Source organism: Accipiter gentilis, chromosome 6 (genome assembly GCF_929443795.1).
Source record: "Accipiter gentilis chromosome 6, bAccGen1.1, whole genome shotgun sequence".
In the NCBI taxonomy this organism is placed as follows: Eukaryota; Metazoa; Chordata; class Aves; order Accipitriformes; family Accipitridae; genus Astur; species Astur gentilis.
The window spans coordinates 26,351,163-26,364,250 of record NC_064885.1 but is presented as its reverse complement, the minus strand read 5'-3'; positions in this window follow the sequence as shown (position 1 = coordinate 26,364,250).

The following is a 13,088-nucleotide window of genomic DNA, read 5'->3' as shown; positions in this document are numbered from 1 at the left end:
CATGCCGTTCTGTAAATAGTTAATGGATGTTTTATTCAGAAAAAGGAAGTACACGAGTACAATTTAAGTAGAAACAAATGATGCTTGGTGCCTATTTTATAAGACATATTTTCTTGTTAAAGGCAAGTCATAAAATGATTTATTTTTCCACATTGCCAGTGTTCTACTCTTAGATTTTTTGATGGTTTGCTGGTTTTGATAACAGGCTGGTATGGCCATTGAGCTAGACTGGGTTAGATTTTCTCCTATACCATACACATACTTAAGGGACCATTGATGTTCAAAGGTTTGGTGTCACCTTCACTAAACCCAATGGTAGCAGCTCTGACCTATTCTGTTCTACAACTAACCAAAACCAAAAGCTGGAATTTTGCAGGACCTGAATGGAACAGATGAGCGGGAGAGGTGTGGAAGGGAAGCGGGAAAAATTTGTCACGTTGTCTTTCTCCTGGTGGCACTGCAGTGTGTGCATCTGTGAAGTGGGTGCTGTGGGCTGGGAGGTGCTGCTGCCCTTGCAGGTTCCCCCCATTGCTCCCCGATGGGCTGTGCACGTTTGGCCAGATCATGGGCTTTCCCAGCCTCTCAGTTTACTCATTTGTAGATTGCTATGCCACAAGGACACAATGTGAGTTAAGTAATTAATTAATAGATCTTTTTAAGCTCATCAGTGAAACCTGTTACAGAAATTACAAAGCATTACTTCTGAAGATGAAAAATGCTGTGCCTGGCTGCATCTCCTGCTATTTGTTGTCCTTTCTTGCCTCCTTTCCAGTTTTACTCTATTTGTGCTGTAATACATTTTGGAGGGTGCACGAGAGCTGGCCTCTGTCTGACCAGGTCCTGTGTGTGGCCACTTCACTTGCTGCATTTATCAGTGTCCATGGGTTATCACACAGGCTCTCACCAAAGCAGTTCAATGAGAAAAGGTAACCTTAAAGATCGTAAGAACTGCTTGAACTGACGTTGGATCGGTTGTAGAATTTCTTCTTGTGAATGGAGATGGTTTTCCACCAACCAACTCTGATGAGAGCATGCAGTTTTCTTTGCTCTTTTGTGGCAGTGAAGGTGCACTACAGCCACCATGGCTCAGGCTGGGGCCTCTCTTTATGCCATGACTGCCAATTGTGTCAGATGCTGTGCAGTGGTTTTATGGTGTGGATTCCCTTAACCACCAGGGACTGAGGAGAGACCACCAAGCTTGTTACATTTACAGCTATTTCAAAATTAAACTCTGGTTTTGAAGTAAAAACTTAATATCTGATCTACTCAGCTCTGATTTGTTGTTGGTGGTTTTTGTTTGTTTGTTTTTGTTTTTGTTTTTGTTTTTTTTTTTCCTTTGGGCATGCCTTAACACCTGGACTGCTCTGCAGCATCCTACTTTGGAAAACCTTGAGACTTGCTCCCTGAGAGGGATTTTTCTCCAAGACAGCCTTTCATAGAAGCTCAGTTTGCACTTGCTATGATGATTTTACAATTGGTATCAGTTTTGTCTTTTGGACTTGATTTTGTGAAGCCTCTTGCACAGCCTCAATACCTACTCCCATAAGTAGCTGGAATTAGAATTACTCAGCATGTCAGGCATTAGTACTATAGGTACTCAATCTAAGAAAATATTTGGAGAAGAAAATACAGAATGAATCAAAAGAAAGAGCAAGGGAAGCTGGTGCCAGATAAATGCAGACAGAATTATGACTGCTAGACAGCTGTGTTTCCAGCTTCTAAATTTTATCTAGACTATGGTGATAAAGACAGACTGTCCTTATGTTTGCCAGACTTTATGCATGTCTTACTTTAAAGCGTAAGTTTATACTGGATGAATCCTGAAGGTGCCTGACACTTAATCTTAGAAATAGTAGTTCAACGGAAATAAAGTGCTCAGGAAACAAAAGACAAATGATCTTTCCAAAACATTTTTTGTAATTTGATCCTCCCATGTAAACAAGAGACAATACAATCTTCTGGGACTCTTGTTAGCCAACAGTCTCCAAACTGCAATGAAAGAAGGATTTCAAAACTATTTCACAATTGTGTTTGGATGAAACATGTGTTTACTGTATGTAAATGAACAAGACATTCTGTTCTTTTAGGGTTCATCAGATCCTCACTGTGTTAGCCAGTTTGGCATATGCAGGAAAGTGGTCTTCTTCAGAAGATACTGGACAGACAAATAGTTGTATTTCACTAGAGGTTTCCAGCCTTTACAAAAAAAATATACTTAAGTGCAAATTTTTGGCTCAGAAGTCACTTAACTTGATGCTCACTTATTTTTGCTAGCTAGAAATAATGACAAAATAAGTTATTTAATGAAAGAGATGTGGAGTCAGGATTTCCCGTGACAATAAGTTGCTGTTGCATTGTTCATGTTGTCAAGCAGCGTGTACTCAAAATGTGACTAGTCGAACAGCTTGAAGCTGTTGATTTCTCTGTATAAGAATTTCGTTTAATAGCTTGGGTGCCTGCATATAGCTTGTCCATGGCATGGCATATGTACCAGCAAGCCTCTTTCCAATTAGCTAAGGGAAAACCCAGCTTCCATTGCAGATTGGTAAGTTGCTCCTTTACCCAGCTGTTTGCATAAGGAAACTGTGTAGTTATACACTTTATTTCTTTGCTTTTCTGTTCACTGTTAAGATATCACTTGCTGTGTTATGAAGGTTTCACCATTGTGGTGGTAGTTTGCATCTCAGACATTTTATCTGGGTGCAGTCAGAGGAAAAATCCTCTAAATGGGACTGTGAGTTTACATGGGCCAAAAACTTTTGCTCTTTTGTGAGTCTTGCTGCAAAGGATGACTACTGCAGACCAGAGTCTGGGGCACTGGCACAGGGGTGAAATAAAGAGCATTTTATTGTTCTTCAGCCTCCTCTGCATTGCTGTGCAACCACCTCTGCTGCTGATAGACCTCCAGCTCAGGCATACGTGTTTGCCTCAGCTGGAGCAGAGGATGTGCCTCATGGAAACTGTTGATGGATCTGTTTATCCAGGCTAGCAATGGCCTTGTATAGTGCTGAGGAACAAATGTGGAGCTGGATAGTGATTTATTGTTCCCAGTCCACCAAGCAACAACAGTTGTGATGTGCTTAGACTGCTGACGCTACACTATAACCTGCAAAATTCCTCAGTCTGAGTTGGCTTTTGTTCTCACCACTATTTCAGGCAGGTACTCTGGCCAGCCTGGCCACGCTTGACTGAAGGCCACAAGGAGCAGGGAGGGACACTGGCACAAGTGATTCCCTGCCTCTGGGCAGAGGGTCTTGTCCATAATCCCAATACTGGCTGTTTTAGTGATAACTGCTTTTATGGCTCTCTTTCTTCTTCATAACACGACTCTTAGGACTTCAAACAAGTTCAAGATGATACAAGCATGTTTGTCATGAAATTTTGCTTCACGTCATGAAAAGAGTATTTTTTTTTCTGGTTCTGTGTGTGAATATTGAACTGATTGTTTAGGTTTTTTCCCTGTTCCAGTCCCACACTACTGGTGTTTCCAGTGAGGGGAAAAAAATGCAACCTTCGTTTTTCCTCTTACAGCTTTGTTGCTGGAATGTCGTTCTGCTCAGCAATCACAGCTTAAACTATGTGGGCATTTCTTCCCTGTTTGATCTCTCTAAATCTAAATCTCATCTAAATCCATCAAAATACTGCACAATCACCGGTTCAGCAGTGGTTTGTTGTAGTAAGTCTCAATTTAAATCTTGCAGTAAGGAAAAGCGTTACAAATGTACTGACTCCCTAGCACAGTCTGCTGTTACCATTTATGAAATGTTTGATAGGTTGCAGTACTTTAAAGTACACAGGATATTCTGGACTTTTTTTTTGAAACTTATTTCGTTACTTCTTTATTTGGCTGTCTAGAAATCCAACACAACAGTGAAAATCTTTTCAAATAGTAAACATAACTAAATACATAATAAATGCATCATTAGAAATGTCTAAGAGACCCTCTTCCAATAGATCACAATGTCAGCTGTTTTACATTCATATGGTAATACAGGGCAGAGACTACCCAAGAGAGTACAATTATTTTAAAATAACATATGACTGCTTATTTAGCCACGCACTGGGCAGATGCTATGAGCATCAGTACAAAAGTGATGCAGACTTGAAAAATCTGTTTTGGCATTACGAGCAGGGATTACTACCAACAGCTACATGTAGTTACTTTCCATATCTTACGGCATTTGAGTAGCTCTGCTGTCGAACAGACACAGTGCATCTTTTAGAAAAACTTAGTCTTCATTTTAGTACGGTTTTTATTGCTCTGTACTTTGTACTGGCTCCCTTCCATCTCTCTACTCTTATCAGTCCGCCTCTTTTTCTGTGTATTTTATTATTCACCCTAAAATATGGAATTTGCAGCATCTGGCTGTTCCTGGATGTTTCCTGCTCTCCTGCCATCTATTCTGTTCTTTTACCTATTCTAGATGTTTTGCAGTCTTTTACGCATGAACTACATAAGCCAGATTTGGGGATTTTCCTCTCACACCTCTCTGCTCAGTCTGCTTTGTGAAATTGGAGGATGGGGCCCACAGCTTCCAAGCGGCTCAAAGTATCGCTGCTGGAGTGCTGACGCATCACCTCCTTCATGGTCCAAACCACTGGAGTAAATAATCTGAAATTGCTTTTAATTAAGTGTTCAGCATATATGATAACACAGTTAGTTATTAGACTGGCTAACAGAGGTTAAACCGCAAAAGCTCTAAAATTTGCTTTACACAGGATATACTTTTCAAACATCCTTGCTGGACTGAATTTCTCAGGAGAAGGCAGGACTGATGCAAGGCTGTTATCTGAGAGGCTAATGTGTCTACATCAGTACAGCTTCTCATTTCATCTACCTCATCTGCCCTTGCTGGCTCCCCACCGCAGTGGCAGAAAAGGAGTTGCCAGATATTGGGTAGAGTCTGTTGTAGCTAGTAACCTAAGCTCATTTTATGATAGAAGTTTTATTTCAAATGTACTCTGTTTCATCTTTTCAAAAAGTATAAGCCTCACAATACAGTGTCTGTGCAGATGTATAGGAGACTGTAACTGTAGAACAGGCCTATTGCATCTGTTGATCAGGGCAATGCTAACTCAAGCAGCCAGTTTGGGTGTCATACATGCTCCAGTTTTATAGGCATGAGTAGGACATATGGCCCCTAAGGCTTAGCAATCTGAAGCAATACAGTAGTTTGTGGTTGTAATATGGGCTGTGTTTCTCAGAGGAGTCCAGAGCCAGTGTAATGAACCTGCTGTTGGCTCTAGGGCAGAGGTGGGCTGCTGTTATCCCAGTCAAAACAGAGCATAGCTTTGTTGACACATGGCCATGATACATCCCTATACACTTAATATACACACATCTATGTTCATATACATACGCAGCATAATTTTATGAACCTGTCAGACACTATAAAAAAGGGGGATGCTGTTGGCAGTGGGGATGGGAAAAAGACATGGAAATAGGTCTTAAAAGAATGGTTCAAACTATCCACATCAGAAGATGTGAAAGGGGAATTTGTTGCAGGGTAGGTAGTGAACATATCTGCCAAAAGTGCACTGTAAAATTATGCTGAGATTGCTTTCCCAGAAATGCCCCACAAAGTCACCGTCTCCTGACTGGCTCCTTGTCCTCTGTTAGTCATGATGCTGAGATACCAAACCTGAACATAGTAACTGGGATGCTGGTTTGGATGAACAAATATATCAGGATGGCAATCTGAATATATCTGTGATGGTAATCACAGCATGACAAAATGTGTAAAAAGTATGAAATGAAGATTATATGACCTTCCCAGTCTTCTTCCACTAAAAATGGGCTCCGTAGTTCTCCAGTATACATACAACCTGGCCACCCCCACCCCCAAATCCATTTTTCAGTGTGCAGCCATTAATACTATGCTCAGGTATCAAAAACCTGGAGATGTTTTACTGAGGAATCCACTTCATCAGTACTATTTGGCAACTAGAGAAAACCACAATGTGACATTTTAGCTTTTAGTTGTTTTCATTATTTATTTTTATAATCATTCTTACTCAGCTGTTACTTTTTAGTCTGGACCCGTTTTTTGCATTTTAGAATTTGTTCAAAGTCCAAGCTATAATTAAGCAAAATAGACAAGTAGAGAACTGATGTAAAAGCAAATAGTTCTGAAATATCACTGACTGTAGTCTACAATAGACAGAAGTACTATGCACTTCAGTCAATCGGTCACTTTAATTGATAGTTGCTAGGCCATATTTCAAAAACTCAGTGAAATGAATAACGTACAGTTACCCTGACCTTGCAAAATAAATAGTAATGCCCTGAAGACACACTAAAAACATAGAAGGAAGTGGAACTGTTTTCTCTGTTTTAAACAACATTTCATTCCGTGGAAAAAAAGCCAAGGAATACATTTTTCCAGATGATTTAAGATGTAGTATGCTGATACTTGTCTTCCAATAGCAACAATTAAAATAGCTTGCTTGTGTAACCAGACTGTAGACATTATTTTCACCATTAGCCCATGCTGCTTTAAACAGCATTAGTTTCTAAAAAAAATGCAGTTCCTTTTGAACACAAAAGCATTTGATTTTTCAGGGGTTGTGCGGGGATTTTTTTCCTCTTTTGTCCCAAAACCTACCAGGATGGTAATCAGTGATAAGTCCACACAAGAAAGTTCAGCTCAGAACTCAATACGTAAGTCTCCAAAATTGAAAATGCTTTTATACTGAAGTCTTCTCAGATTGTTTTGAGGAAACAGGGTCTGACAGCTACAACATCTTGAGTCTTCAGTCAAGGCTTCCCTAAAAGTCAGAAATGTGCTCAGGTCTAATTTTTCAGTTTGTCTCTTTTTATCAATAGCACTGTTTAAAAAAAATTCCTTAAATCATTTAAAGCTCATTGTTTAAACACAGATGGAGGGTCTTCTCGATTAAGGAGTGCTTTGCAGGTTCTACATCTGTATTTGATCCTCTCAGTTTAATTCTGCCGGTCGTTTGCCAAAATAAATAAATAAATAAGAATCGGAATAAATATGAATCTCTTCTGTGATGCATAGCAAAACAATTGTATTGTTTTAGTGCAGGAGGCTACATTCATGCTCAAAGAATGAATGATGCTGCTGCTGGGATGAGTAAACAGATGAGAGTCATTTCAGCCTGTGCTCCATTAGGAACAGTGGAAAGAGATGATCACCAAATCTGAAAATGCAGAAATAAGAAAAAATGATATATTTTTTTTTAGCGTTTCAGTTTTTCAATAGAAAGCTATAAAGGGAACTTCTTAGAATGCTGACAGAAACCTTCAGGGAATGGGGCTGAACCTCCATGCAGATCAGAGAAGCTGCCCTAAACACTCATGGCAGCAGCTGTATTCTTGTCCTACTGTGGCAAAGGTGGACATGTAAAAAACAGTCAAACCAGACAGTATCTTAATGGCAGGTGGCCATTACTAAAAAGTCATCATTTGCTAGCATGCACCACTCAGTAGTATGAGATTTTTTTTAGCCTAGATCTTTATTCAACTTTTTTGTGTGGTTGATGCTGGTTGATACTCAGTTCTTCAGTTGTTCTTGGCTGCTTATGATGTCTGGGGGACCATGGAGAGGCAGAACTGTCCTGGGGCTACTCTACATTACATCAGTAATGAACTGCTCAGCCCCAGAAGTTCAGAAAGACAAACGTAATGTTAAGGAAACTTTTCTTCCCCTCCTGTTGCAGGCATGGTGGTCCTATGGATCTGAGATGATGCTTCTAGAAGTATCAGTTTTGTCCTAGTGATTGTGTTTCCTTTGAGAGCAGCTTAGACTCACAATTCCAACTGAAAACAGCTCCACCTTTAGCCATCAGCTCTTGAATGAATTAGGCCTCTTGGGCTTCTCTGATTTGCTTGGTAGCTTTATGTAAAGAATGCATTTTAGACTTGATTAAATAAATCTGAGAGTTTTTTTACCAGTTCCTGAATCAGGAAGATGCAGCAGTTAATACAGCTCCCATTAAAAATGCTACCCTGTCTCTTCATTTTGTCAAAAAGGATTATTGAGGAAAGCAGAGGTCATGCACATTGCAAATGTGCTTCTGCTAAAGCAGCATGTTCCTGGAGGAATAAACACAGACAGTACTGAATTACTTTGTCATCATTAGAAATTGTCAGAGTCCCATAATGCTCAGGAGAGCAGACGGGTTGGCAACTGCACAGAAAAAAAATGCTCACACTGAAAAAAGCAATGAACATTTTAGTCTAGTGCACATAGCTTTCTTCAGCTGATAGTAATGAATAAAGTGGGCTGCTGGGAAGGAGTACAGTTTTTAGCTGCTTCAGTGGCTAACGTGGGAGAAGGTTTGCCGGCAAAAAGACTGCTTGGTGTTGCACCTTAATGAGATAATTTCCCAGTGAATGGCCAAGGAACCACTTTTCTTTTGAGAAAACCTGATAATTAATATAAATAATTTTCCAGAAAAATAGAAAAACAGTCCTGTAAGTATTAATAGCCCATTTAACTGCTGGAAAAGAAAAGTTTCTATGATTTGCTTTTTTTGAATGTGAAAATGGGATGTGGTAACCGCAGTCTTTTTCAAAGACGTGCAAAGAAAAATTATTCTTTTGGCAAATGCATACTGAGGAAATGCTAGTATGATCAGATTGCTTCTTCTTCCTCATCTGTAACGATGCTAGTTACAAACATTAGCTTGAAAAGTTTGCTTTGCTCCTGTAAGATTCATAACTAAAAGATTTTGCTTAACCACTACTTTACTCTTGAATGATGGTCACTAATATTCTGTCAAGATGGCCCACCTTGAGGCAGTGATGCTTGCTGGGGAGATGACTGCATTGCTCTGTTGGATCATCTGGTTTCTCTTCCCCTCTGAAAAACTCTATGTAACACAGTGGAAATATTGCTGTCACATACTGTAATCAATAGCATAGCTGGAAAGTTTTAATGGGCAACTTCAGACTGCAGTTAAAAAAAGGTAATTAAAAAAAATTCATTCCCAGATTCTAGATTAAAACAATTCATTCTGGGAGATGTTTTCAGCAATAATCTAGACGAGTTATTTTATTTATAACTGGTGCCTCACAGCACAAACACTTGCAGGTGTGCCTGCCTCCAGATCTTCCTTTGCTGGTCAGAAAACAGTTCCTAAACTGCCTAATATAACTGGCTCCACTGAGGCTGCAGTAACCCCCTGTCACTGCCAGACTGAAGTCTTCACTGAGTCACATACCTCTTCGGAAGACACTCACTGTATTCACCTTTTATTTCAAGACAGAAACAACTTCCCTTATCCTTTCCTAATTTCCATTAGCCAGATGGAAAGTGGGTGCGACTGCCCAGGGCATGTGAAGTATAGCTCCATGGTCCTTTCTGTCTCTCTGTGAATAACAGCGTTTCAGTCTCTCTGTCTCCAAAGCAACTGAATTTTAATTGACTCAAGTGCAACATCCACACAGGCAGGGCAGGTAAGAAAAATGCCTACTAAGTCTGTGTCTAATGATACCCCCTAATGATCAGGCGTACAAAGAGATCTCCTTTATCAGGATTGCCGTGAGCCATCACAAATGCTTAGTGACTGGAAAGGCTTGACTGAGCAGTCAGTAAAATAATTTGTTAGACTCTTTCAGTTGGAAGGGACCTACAATGATCATCTAGCCCAACTGCAACTGCTTCTGATGTAATCTGTACTTCTCAGTACAAATTCAGGTATTTAATTTTATTTTACTAGAATCAAAACTTTCCCCTACATTTTTGGAATATATTCATAGGGGAAAAAAGATACAAAAACACCACCAAAAAAAGAAAAATCATAGATTCTTCATAGTTTGCTAGCAATAATATAATAAGTGGGATATAACAGAGTACCATGCTGCTGTACAACTGATTTTACATTTCTGACCCTTTAGAACTCTTAAAAGATCTTGGAATTTGGGCACAAGCATCATTTCCATCTAGCCATGAGGTGAAATATCAAACCTCTTTCTTTATCTGTCCCTGGAAATATTTTCTTCTGCTGAAAAGGTATTATTGTCCAAGTCATAATCACTCAGAATATAGCAGGTAATTCATTGTGTCAAGAATTCTGGAACCTTTAAAATATACGTGTGTGTGTGTGTGTATATACATATGTGCATCTTATACAGAGATGAAGTTCCTGAATCTTACCTGTAACTGACCGCTATCAGCTATGCAGTTTCCCTTAGCCTCACGCAATAGCATTGTCTTGAAAGATGCTCAAAGGGAAGATAGCTATTCACTGTTAGTATTTTCACAGTTCTTGAGGAGCTCAGGGAGATAGGGCATGCAAGGACTATGTGAGGCCAACTATTCAGATCACTTCTATCTGAGAATTTAGCAGATTTCATGATTCTCTAGGTAACTAGGCCACCATCATGAAGATGAATGCAGGTAGGGTTGAACCCATCCTTGCCAACTGCTCGGATCAGAATAGCAACTTGGAATCATGTGAACATCTAACGGGGTAGAATATAACGCAAGAGAGAAAAAAGGGAGACACCAGAAGTACCAGCATAGAAAACCATGAATTTTGATAGTTTCTTGAAACTTTCTTTGTCCTAGAATCTGCCAGAACTCTTTCAAGGCTTGTTCCTATCACTTCACTGATTCAAAATAACAAAGAATGCAGCATTTAAAATGTTTGGCTCATAGGAAACAGCTTGTTAGAGCGTGAGGCAGCTTTCTGGTGTACATTTTTCATGTCCTGCTACAAAAAGATCAAAACATTGTGAAAGATGTGTATTCAGCTGAGAGATGTTAAAAATGCCACTTCTAGCTTAAGGCATACTTTTGATATTGTATCTACTGCACATCTAAAACTGTCGGGCTACAATGAAATTTGTCACCTATATTTTACACTTGTATTAAGTGAGAATGTGAAAATTGACCTCTAGTAACACTAAGTTTGACAATTCTTGTACGTATAACTGTTACCAGAATGATTTTAGAAACCAAGGCTGTCAAACACATCCTGTTGTAATCTTTTGGGAGACAGAATGCTATGCTATTTTTTAAAGCCATTTTTACTGTCTTAGAATGTTCTTTCAGGTCATATTAAATCATTTGCAGTGAATTATTTTGTTAGGCAGAAGAGCTTGTCAATGCTGAAACTGAGAATTGCTCTGTCAAGTTAGAGTTGCAAAAAAAATCTAATTTGTGATTTAAACCATGTATCCTTTGAAATGAAGTATCTAATCTAAAAGTAAGCAGAGTGAAATGTTTAGGAGTACAAGAGACAAGTGATATCCCTCCTGGCTAGCTTCTAACTTCAAAAACCATAACAGCATGGCTCAGACTCGTGCATGAAATTCTGCAGTTCAGTTTTTTCTTTTTGCACATTTTGTATCACTGCACAGTCTGTGCCTTGGCAGCACCTGAGCCAATAGTTAGCATTTGCTTAACTCCATCTTGACAGCCTGAGCTTAATCCTCTGTTTAAAATTGGGCATATGCCAGACAGCAAAGTTTAGCTGAGGCTTTCACATACATACTTTACACCAGAACACATTGTAAATATTGAAAATAGTGATTTGGGGGTTTGTGCCATATTCCTAATGCTTTTGGGAAGGTACAGAAGAATGTCTAGATCAAATGGAAGTTGACTGAAATCCTGTTACACTCACTGAAAATGAGAATCACAAGGAAAAACAACTACCCTTGGTATGCTGATAGAAACTTTGGATGAAATTTAAGAAAATGTGTAATATAACGCAAGACATTTTCCCCTGACTCTTTTCTCAGAAAAATAACGTTAATTTTCTCAAGTGGAAAAGACAATTAATTAAGAGGAGGTGGGAAAGGAACCCCACGGTGTGCAGGACCTTACTGCATGCCAGCTGCCATTAATGGAAAGGAATCAGCAGTGCTGCATTAGACCTGAACCATGTACTTCATGGAGGAAGGGGAGAGCAGTGGGAGATGGGCCACAAGCACGCTGCACCTCCAGCTCACTTGCTCTCTCACTTGCTGAATCTAGTTTTACACAGTCTTTATCCTGAACGTGAGCTCTGTATTTTAAGACCTGCATAAAGTCGTACAACTAACTTGAGAAATGGCTGTAACTTTAGCTCAAGCCTTTTGGAGTCTCCATATTTCACTGTGTGTAGTTGTTGGGTTTTTTTCTTCTGAAACATATCATCTGTCAACACTGTGTAAGGACAGTCTAAACCAGCCTCCATTCACCTGCCATTCAGCACTTTGAGACTCTTCATCAGAAAGTTCCTTCTGCCAGTTATTTGTAGGTCAACATTTCAGTGAGCTAATTGCAGATAACACTCCTGGAAAGGCAACTAAACAGTTATTGCTCATTCTGTGAGGAGTAATGATCATGTTAATTACCAAATCTCTTTGATGTGCTACCGTTGGACTTGCTGAACCATGGGGAACATTTCCAGCCTGGCTCCTAAATCTGGCAGTACTGCACCTGGCTCCAGGGAAGGGCTGCTCTGCCAGGACCCTTGGTGCACGTCTCCGTTTCTTATTAAATCAGGTGTGATGTTACTGTCTTCCTGGTGTGTTTGCAGAATATTCAGAAACAGAAATGCCTTCGTCTCCCTTTCCTTTTCAGGGAGTTTTCCTGTGAATTTTGGTACCCTGCGCAGGCTTACCTATCTTATACCAGTCAAGCTCTGCTCCTTGAATGACAGTTTTGCTTGACATTGGCATGCTTTCTGAAGCTACACTCAGCTGATGTGAGCTCATTATCAATACTTGCTGTATTCCCCAAATTCCTCTTGGTACTGATGCTAACTTTTGAGAGTGTACTGTGATCCTTTCCATTTAGGTCCTGCACATGACATGGCGATTAGTCATCCCTCTCATGCTGAAACCTCTTGTTACAGAGATCTTTTGGCAATTCCATTATCCTGCAGTTTTTTCACAAAATATCATATCTGATATGAGCCCAGCACCTGCTGCGATGATACACACTGCAACCAGGGCAATTCAGTCAGGGACTGACAGGCTGTTCTGTCTGCACTAGTTCAAAAGCAAATGTATTCAAGTTTTTCTTCCTAAGCTGCTTTGAAGCTGACACCTATGAATTTGTTTTCTCCTTGTTAATATGTACTGTAAACTCTCCTTGTAGCTTTACTTCCTGTTTTAAAATGATCAG